The sequence below is a fragment of the Morone saxatilis genome, unplaced genomic scaffold, assembly GCF_004916995.1.
Source record: "Morone saxatilis isolate NCDOM2014 unplaced genomic scaffold, NCSU_SB_2.0 Contig11, whole genome shotgun sequence".
In the NCBI taxonomy this organism is placed as follows: domain Eukaryota; kingdom Metazoa; phylum Chordata; class Actinopteri; family Moronidae; genus Morone; species Morone saxatilis.
In genome coordinates this window covers 27292519-27300245 of record NW_023339663.1, presented here as the reverse complement: position 1 = coordinate 27300245, position 7727 = coordinate 27292519, and the positions used below count along the sequence as shown (strand labels likewise).

At 40.5% G+C, this 7727-nt stretch overlaps 1 protein-coding gene across 1 annotated transcript in view; it reads right to left on the bottom strand.

Annotated features, from left to right (window-relative positions):
* si:ch211-186j3.6 (neural-cadherin) overlaps positions 1-7727 on the bottom strand; it is a 275078-nt gene that overhangs the window by 114393 nt on the left and 152958 nt on the right. The window lies entirely within an intron of this gene.

Genomic DNA, 7727 nt, shown 5'->3' with positions numbered 1-7727 from the left:
GTCCGCGCAAGACATGTGACGTCAATGAACTGACGGGTGTAATCCGCTGGGGCGCCGCCGGGATTTGGCCGCTCGTGCCGAGTCGCGCACACTCTGTTTTTTTTCAGCTGAGCGCGCCCAAACAGAAACAGGAGAGTTTCGACAAGTGAGGCCTCTACAGCATGCTGTACGATCATTCAAGAAGGAACACAGAAGATTCCCAATTCATGGCGGAGAAAGTGCGCCGATGAATGTTGGAGAACAGGAGCAGAAAATGCCGGAAAAAATTGGAAGAAACCTCCGTGACTGATTGAAAAATCAAAGAAAGAGTCGCCCATTGTATTAGCCTCTTTTCTTAGCGTATCCTATGCGTAGAGGTAATTAGCAAAGTCGCGGTTGCCTTGTGCCTCAGTTGTGCACTCTTTCCAGGAGAAGACTGAACTGAGTGTTGTGACCACCAGCGCAAGATATAAAAAATAGTTCGCGGCTCCGTACGGTCACATTTGTCGGCGGACAAGGGATCGGCAGTTGTAACATGAGGCTTTTAGTGTTGCGTGTAACTGAAAGTAGGTCTCAAACGGCAAGCATACTGGGGCCTTAATGCTGCATTCACATGGAACCAGGCAGACGGTAGAGAGAAAAGCACAGGTCATGTTAGTGGATGGGAGCAGGACGGTAAAATTAGGTAAGGTCGGCAGAGAATACTGGCAACGGTAACGGAAGAAAGCATTGCCATTCAAAGTTGAATATTTCAATTTTTGTGAGTTCATGAGAACAGTAAGAATAAATCAGACATCAAACAGTATGTCCCTATTCATTTCCCAACTTCCCTTCAGGTGACAATAATTTTTTCTTGAAATGATGCAGAGTAAAAGTTATAAATCTTTGACATGTATAATTAACACAACATCTGCTATTTACTTTAAATGATCTACCTTTACAGTATAATTAAAAGGTTTATATATAGGCTGCAGTTGACAGTATACAGGAAAGGGTGCTTCTAGGCATTAAGCAGATTATGTGTATCATTCCTCTTAATGAGCATGCTTTAATTTAATTCCAGTTGTCCTCATTTATGCTTCTTTAGTTTCATTCTGAGCAGAGATACATGGAGCATGAATCACACACTGCTGCTGCCAGTATGTATCACACAGGATGTGAAGACAGTGAGACAGATGGTGCACCGCACAGTGCGAACGCTGTTCTTTTCTTTTTCTGTCTCTGTCTTGTCCAAATTTTATATTTTGCTTCTGGCACTGGATGCTGGGGCTAGACAGGACCACCAGGCCAATGTTGGCCTTTTTGTTAAACTCAAATATCAGTCGTGCTCCCCTCGGATATGATGGTATGTGGTTCCCACAGCGCGTTTGAATAAAAAAATAAAATAAAAATAATTTGTTAAATTACAGAAATTAACATGTCATTTAATGATCAACATTTTAGAATCAGTGATAGGCTTAAGTTCAATAAAAAACAACAAACAGTCTTTATTGGGATTTTCCAAGCAGATATTGATATATGTGATTGTTTGTGATTCGCAGCAGACCACCCCTTAAAGTCTCTGTGATCTACCCCATGAATATGTCTCTAGATCCACCCCTGAAGGTTTGTTGTGGGAGCATTTTCCTCAGCGGTGAGCGTGAGCTGAAATTTAACTCACCCTGTCTCAGATTGCAGAAGAGTTTTCTGGAACAGACCCAGAGGCAGAGGGTGGGTAAGTTGAGCTTTATTGGTACCTGACAGGGGGATAGATAGTGGGCATGGAGAACTGTAGAATAGCGGGTGTTAAAGGAAGATGGATTGAATAGTCATTGGAGGCACTGGCGGGGGAGGACTCATGGTGAGCAGATGATCTTTGGCTGTTGACCCCTGGCTGAAACCCGGGAAGAGGTGGTGGATAAGAAAGTAGAAGTGACAGTAAGTGTGACAGGAATCTGGAGACAAAAGTTAGAAGCAGGTTACAGGCTGGTTATTAGAAACTGAGCAGAAAACTCAGGAAAACCCTGCTGGGAAATTCACAATGGGGGGCTGCTGGCATTCACTCAGTCCAGGAAATTCTGGAGCTGTATGGAAGTGAGGGTGAATAAAACTTCAATATTACCTCGTCCCTGAACGATTTCTACCTGAGATTAGTCAGATATATTTCCATCAGCAATGGTGGTTGTTTAACAATGAACACCACAACTCCCATGATCCAACACTACTTCATGATGTCATCAAACTATGTATTTTGTTAATATTTTGATGTGAGAGTCTATTGGACTAGAACAGTGACATTAAAAATAAAACAAAACCTGAACTGAAAAAGTAAACACTGGCATTAAAACACTAAATGGAACATAATAGGAAAAAGTTATCCCACTGAAAAATAAAACACCAACTTTAGCATCTAAACACGCATTTAGCACACAGCAGTGGCTTCCAGAGTTCACCTCAAACTCCCAAACTGCAAGTCTGTTTCTCTCTGCTGTTGCTTTTTCACATAGAACCGGCTGGGTTAAAGTTGACTTTTACCTGATTTTATGCTGGCAGAGTTCTAATGTTAGTTATCACATTAGCTACATAAGACACCCATAAGAGTGGCAGATAAATACGTACGGCTTTAAGTAACAAGCTGATTTTCAGTGTACTGAAACAAATGGAAACTAATGGCTACCTGCAGATAGTGAACGATTTAGATCAAAACCACTACATCATGCTTTGCAAATGTCAATGTGCTATTATGTTTTAGGCAGTTGTTTGTTTTTTTCACAGATTATTTGTCTCATGTTCTACTGTCAGGATACAGTGAAAGTTTCAGCAAGTATGACAAAAAGTTATTTTTATGAAATGAACTACTGCAGCTCTAACATGTTTTCATATATATAGATTTGGATTCTTTGTTGGTATTTTTTGGGGAATGAAGATATTCCACCTAATATTTTAAATCAGCTTTTCTCAAAAACATTGGTTGAAACCTTACAGTTCGCACACTGCTTATTTGGCTTGGTGTCCTTGACTTGATTTTCATTGTGAAAGTGACCACAGGCTGTGACGGTGGCGGTGGCAGGTGTGACTGGATGGTATTTGACAGGTTATTTACTCGACCCCTGTCCTGTGGAATTCAGACCTCTGGTGGCAACAAACATCACTTTGACAGTATGACAGAGGGAAACAACATGCTCTCATTAAGTCACCTGGCCTTAGCATCTTTCCCCTCCTCATCTGGGACACATTGTTATGATCCACATATGTCCTTTGTTTCATTTCCTGTTCGTTCAGGGTCACGATTGCATGGATGTAAATTCAGACTACAGCCTGGCAGTCCAAAACGTCCCATATAATTTACTTCTCTTATCACTGCTGCTTTTAATTTCAACACCTAAAGTGAACAGACACATTCTAAAGAGGCTGTTGAGACTCACAAAAGCAGAGACAGGTTGAGGGTCGGTTACAGCTCTTCAGGACAGAGAAACTACCCTACTATCCTAACCTGATAGCATGCATTTTTAAAATTGAGACCAGGGATTGTATTTACAAAACAACCTAAGGCTAAAAGTAGCTCCTACAGCTTCCAGTCCTGGTTACGCCTCTCCCAATTCAGATCCTCCTATTCTCTGTCAGACTGGATTAGGATCACTGGCAAACTGTTAGCTTCAGGTGTCTGTAGATTCTCAGTGGGGTTCATGCTTGGGCTTTGGCTGGGGCCACACTTGTACACTCAGGGTCCTGTCCTAAAGCCGCTTGAAAATCAGTTTAAGTGCAGCGTGATCTGTCTATATTTACAACAGTGGGTCTGCCTCAGAGTCCCCTGGGCTTCATGGCTTGGTTCATGCTGTGTTAACTCCTAATAATACAAGTGAATTGTTTTACTTAATTCACCCAGCTTGACATCCTGTTCATGTCGACAGAGGATACACTGTTTTGTTTTGCTCTCACCAGTCAGTACTGAGTGATATTTACAGTCCACACCCAATATTCAGTAACAATTTTTTATGATTATCAAAGAAATATGCTGACTTAAAGGTCCAGTGTGTAATACTTAAGAGGATCTATTATCAGAAAAGCTATGTTTTCATTAGTGTATAATCACTATAATATAGGAATTATTGTGTTTTCATTACCTTATAATGAGCTGTTTATCTATAGACGCTGCAGGTCGCGTTCCCAGTCTGAACAAACCACCCAGGGACAAACCAAAAACTGGCTCTAAACAGTCTTTGCGTTTTTCACTGCCACTGTAGTTTCTCCTTCGCACTTGGAAGGGGAGGACGAAGTGATGAAGTTGCAATCTGGTAAATGGTAATGGACCTGTACTTGTATAGCACCTTTCTAGTCTTCCGACCACTCAAAGCGCTTTTACACTACGTGCCACATTCACCCTTTCACACCACATTCATCAGTGGATGGCAAAGTCCCATCGAACAGAAAACTAAACTCCATCCATAACATTCACACATGCTATGCATCGGGAAGCAATTTGGGGTTGAGTATCTTGGCTTCAAGGATACTTCGAACCGTGGGCAGGAGGGAGCGGGATCAAACAACAACCTTCTGATTGGGGGATGACCCGCTCTGCCTCTGAGCCACAGCCGCCCCTCAATCTGCAACTACACCACCAGATGCCTCCTACACATAGGTCCTTTAAGACCTGTTATTAATGTAAACTGAGTTACATAAAACAAACTGTATACTCTAGCTGTACTGTAGCTGCTTCCAGCTGATCTACTCTTACAGTTTTTATGGCTATTTTCTGTCATTATCTTTAATGGACATAACAAGGAAGCTAGCTGCAGTAGCTATGTAGGAAGATGATGTTCCCATCCAACATCTACAAAGCTCTGATTGTCTGATGCCCTCACTCTCCTACAAGCATTAAAAAATTAAATGAGAAAAACAACAGCTTTGTGTCAGCATATCTTTTCTGTTGAGGCCTTGCAAATCTGGGTCTGATCTGCAAAATGTTAGGCACCAACTTTATTCTAAACTATATTCTGTGATGTGTCTCTGGATATCCAAAGACCTTATTCTGTACTATTTTCTCAGTAGAAAGGAGCTCCAACAACTCATAAGAAGGTCTGCGGGTTATCCAGAATAACAGGGACATTTTCTGTTAGACCTATAACAGTGTATTTATTCGGCTTCCTCAGTCATGTGAAAGCATGATCACTTCATGCAAAATGATTGTAATTATATTTTATATTTTAAGTGAAAATCAATAACAGTGAAGTACAGCACATAACTGGCAGTGACTTTTCCTGAAATGTGGCTGCCGGATTCTTCCTCAACTATCATTGTGGCCTCATAGTCCTGATGGTGGTGCGACAGAAACTGTCTAAAGTGTAAACTCCCTTACCCTCCCTCTCTGGAAGGCGACCTGCGGTGTCTGTAGATAAAAACATTATTATATAACATACACTAATTCTAATGTAAAAAAACTATTCTTATTTTCAGGTGATTATTATAACATTAGCATACCTTTAATCTGAAACCAGGACCTATGGAAAAAAAGGGACACCACCTTAAATAATGTCTGACCAGGTAAATTAAACATGGCTCCCAGTCATGCCCAGGAGTGTTGGATGTAAATGTTCAACTCCTGCACTCTTCTCTCCTTTCGTAGTTGTCTCTTCCATTTTGCAAACTCTAACCGACACTGTGAGAATCAGCTCCATTCTTCCTTGTCAGGTAAAATCAATGTGCAGTAATGGGATTCCAATTCAGCCCTTATCGACCACTCTCATCCCCATTCCCTCTGGTGATAATCGATTTGCTGGGAATGACTTCTTTGGGTTTGACTTTCTCTCCACTGAAGACGTGGATCCTGAAGCAGAATGCTGACTGGATTTGCCTCCAGGGAAGTTTGATTGTTGCTGATTTTTTCTCTCTCCCCCTCAACCTATTGATGTTGCCTTACTCAGCTGAGTGGTCTATGGTGTCTGTATAGGAGTCTCAAAGGTGTCAGACACCTGTCATCTTCTCTTTCCTCATTTCAAGTGAGAGGATGTAAGCGGGCTGCTGGTGTGTGCCCTAACAGTTGTAATTAGCTGAGACCAGCTCAATGCCTTTCATTCAGCTGAGGCTAATTAAGTAATTAAGGAAGCCCTCGCTCATGCATTTCAATGTCCATTTTTCTATAGGGTGTATTAGCTTAGAATTCACTACATTGTATCAAAAGCTTTGGCCGATTCCTCAAAATAAAAGAATAAAAAGCTTTTTTGTTAAAGAAAAGAATCCAGTCAGGGCCAGATCACACAGAGACGCAATGCTACAAACTGTGCTCCGCTCTTGCACCGCACGTTGCAGTTTTATAGCAATTTTTAGATTGCATAAAAATTAAAATATTTTCAACTTTGAATTTAAATGCACAGAGTTTCACCGCTCGTCATTGCCACAATTGCCCAGACAGCCAATGAAATCAAGCAAGAGGCTGGCTTTACTACCTTACTACTTCCTTCCTGTTTTGATGCTGTTTACTATGCCGGTAAAAAGGTTAGCTAGCTAGCTGTTAGACTGTCAGATAGCTGCGGAGCAGAGGTCTTAGTGGCTGATGAACCGAGACCTCTTTGAAATGAAGCCAGGGTTTACTCATCTAGAGCTCGATGTCTTGAATGCATTCATATTAGATCACCACTGTTCTTGACCTCTTTTGCAACAGCCAAAGCTTCCACTTTTAAAGGCAAACCCAAGTCGGGATTATGTTGCAGTTTGGAGTATGTCTGTTTCCAAAGGTGTAACCTGTTGCTTTGTTTAATTTGCAAATTGTTAGGTCAAGTTATCATAGAGATTAAATCTCTAATATTAGAGAAAAAATTATCTGGGTGGATGGATGGTCACACAAACACAGGACTTTCACCCAGGATACTGCTGTTTGTGTCCTGTGTGAAACCAAAGGTCTTTATTGTGTATTTAACGTATTTAACTTAACTGATGTATGTAATTGAACTTAACTTACATATGTAAGATTTAAGATTGTTACATTTCATTGTACAAGTATAAGAGTGTAAAATTCTAAGGGTTTGGCTCCTTGACGTTCCAGTAACAGCAATAAAAACAAAAACCAGACTAAAAAGCAGTTAAACGTACTAAAGAAAACACAATACAATAAGTAATTTAAGTGGCAATATTGTTTAGGTGATATTTACCTAAACCTAACCAAGTAGTTTCATTTTGTTGCCTAACCCTAACCAAACTGCTACTAACAACCTTAACAAGTCATCTGGCTACTGGTACCATGACAACGACGTAAAAGTCAAGCTTATAAAATGTGCCATCTGTAACAGCGTTAAATGACACCAAAAGCTTCAAATGCATAAACATTCATACAAAATGTCCTTAAAAGTGGCTTGAGGTTTAATACAGAGATTTTATACATCCAGAGAACTTCTATAAAATCCAGACCAAGCTGCTAATGGCAGACCTGCATTTATTTGTCAAAACGTGTAGCTTCAGCAGGCTTTAATTATGGAATAATAATAATTATAGAAACAAACTTAAATGCAACAAGGAGTAGAGTAGAGTAGATATCTATGCTGTAGTAGACAAAAATAGAAAAACTTGTTGGGCCTTTTTTGGCCACTTGGGGGCAGCAGAAATAACCTGTAAACACAACATTGACATCATCACATTTACAGTTGATATGTTGACATGTTGCTTATTTACACATTCCGCTGTTACTAAATAATGTTAGCATTCATTTGGAGTTCATTGTTGTAAGTCCAATATTTCTTTAGCTCTGTTTTGGTCTCCACCCACTCCTGAGGGAAATA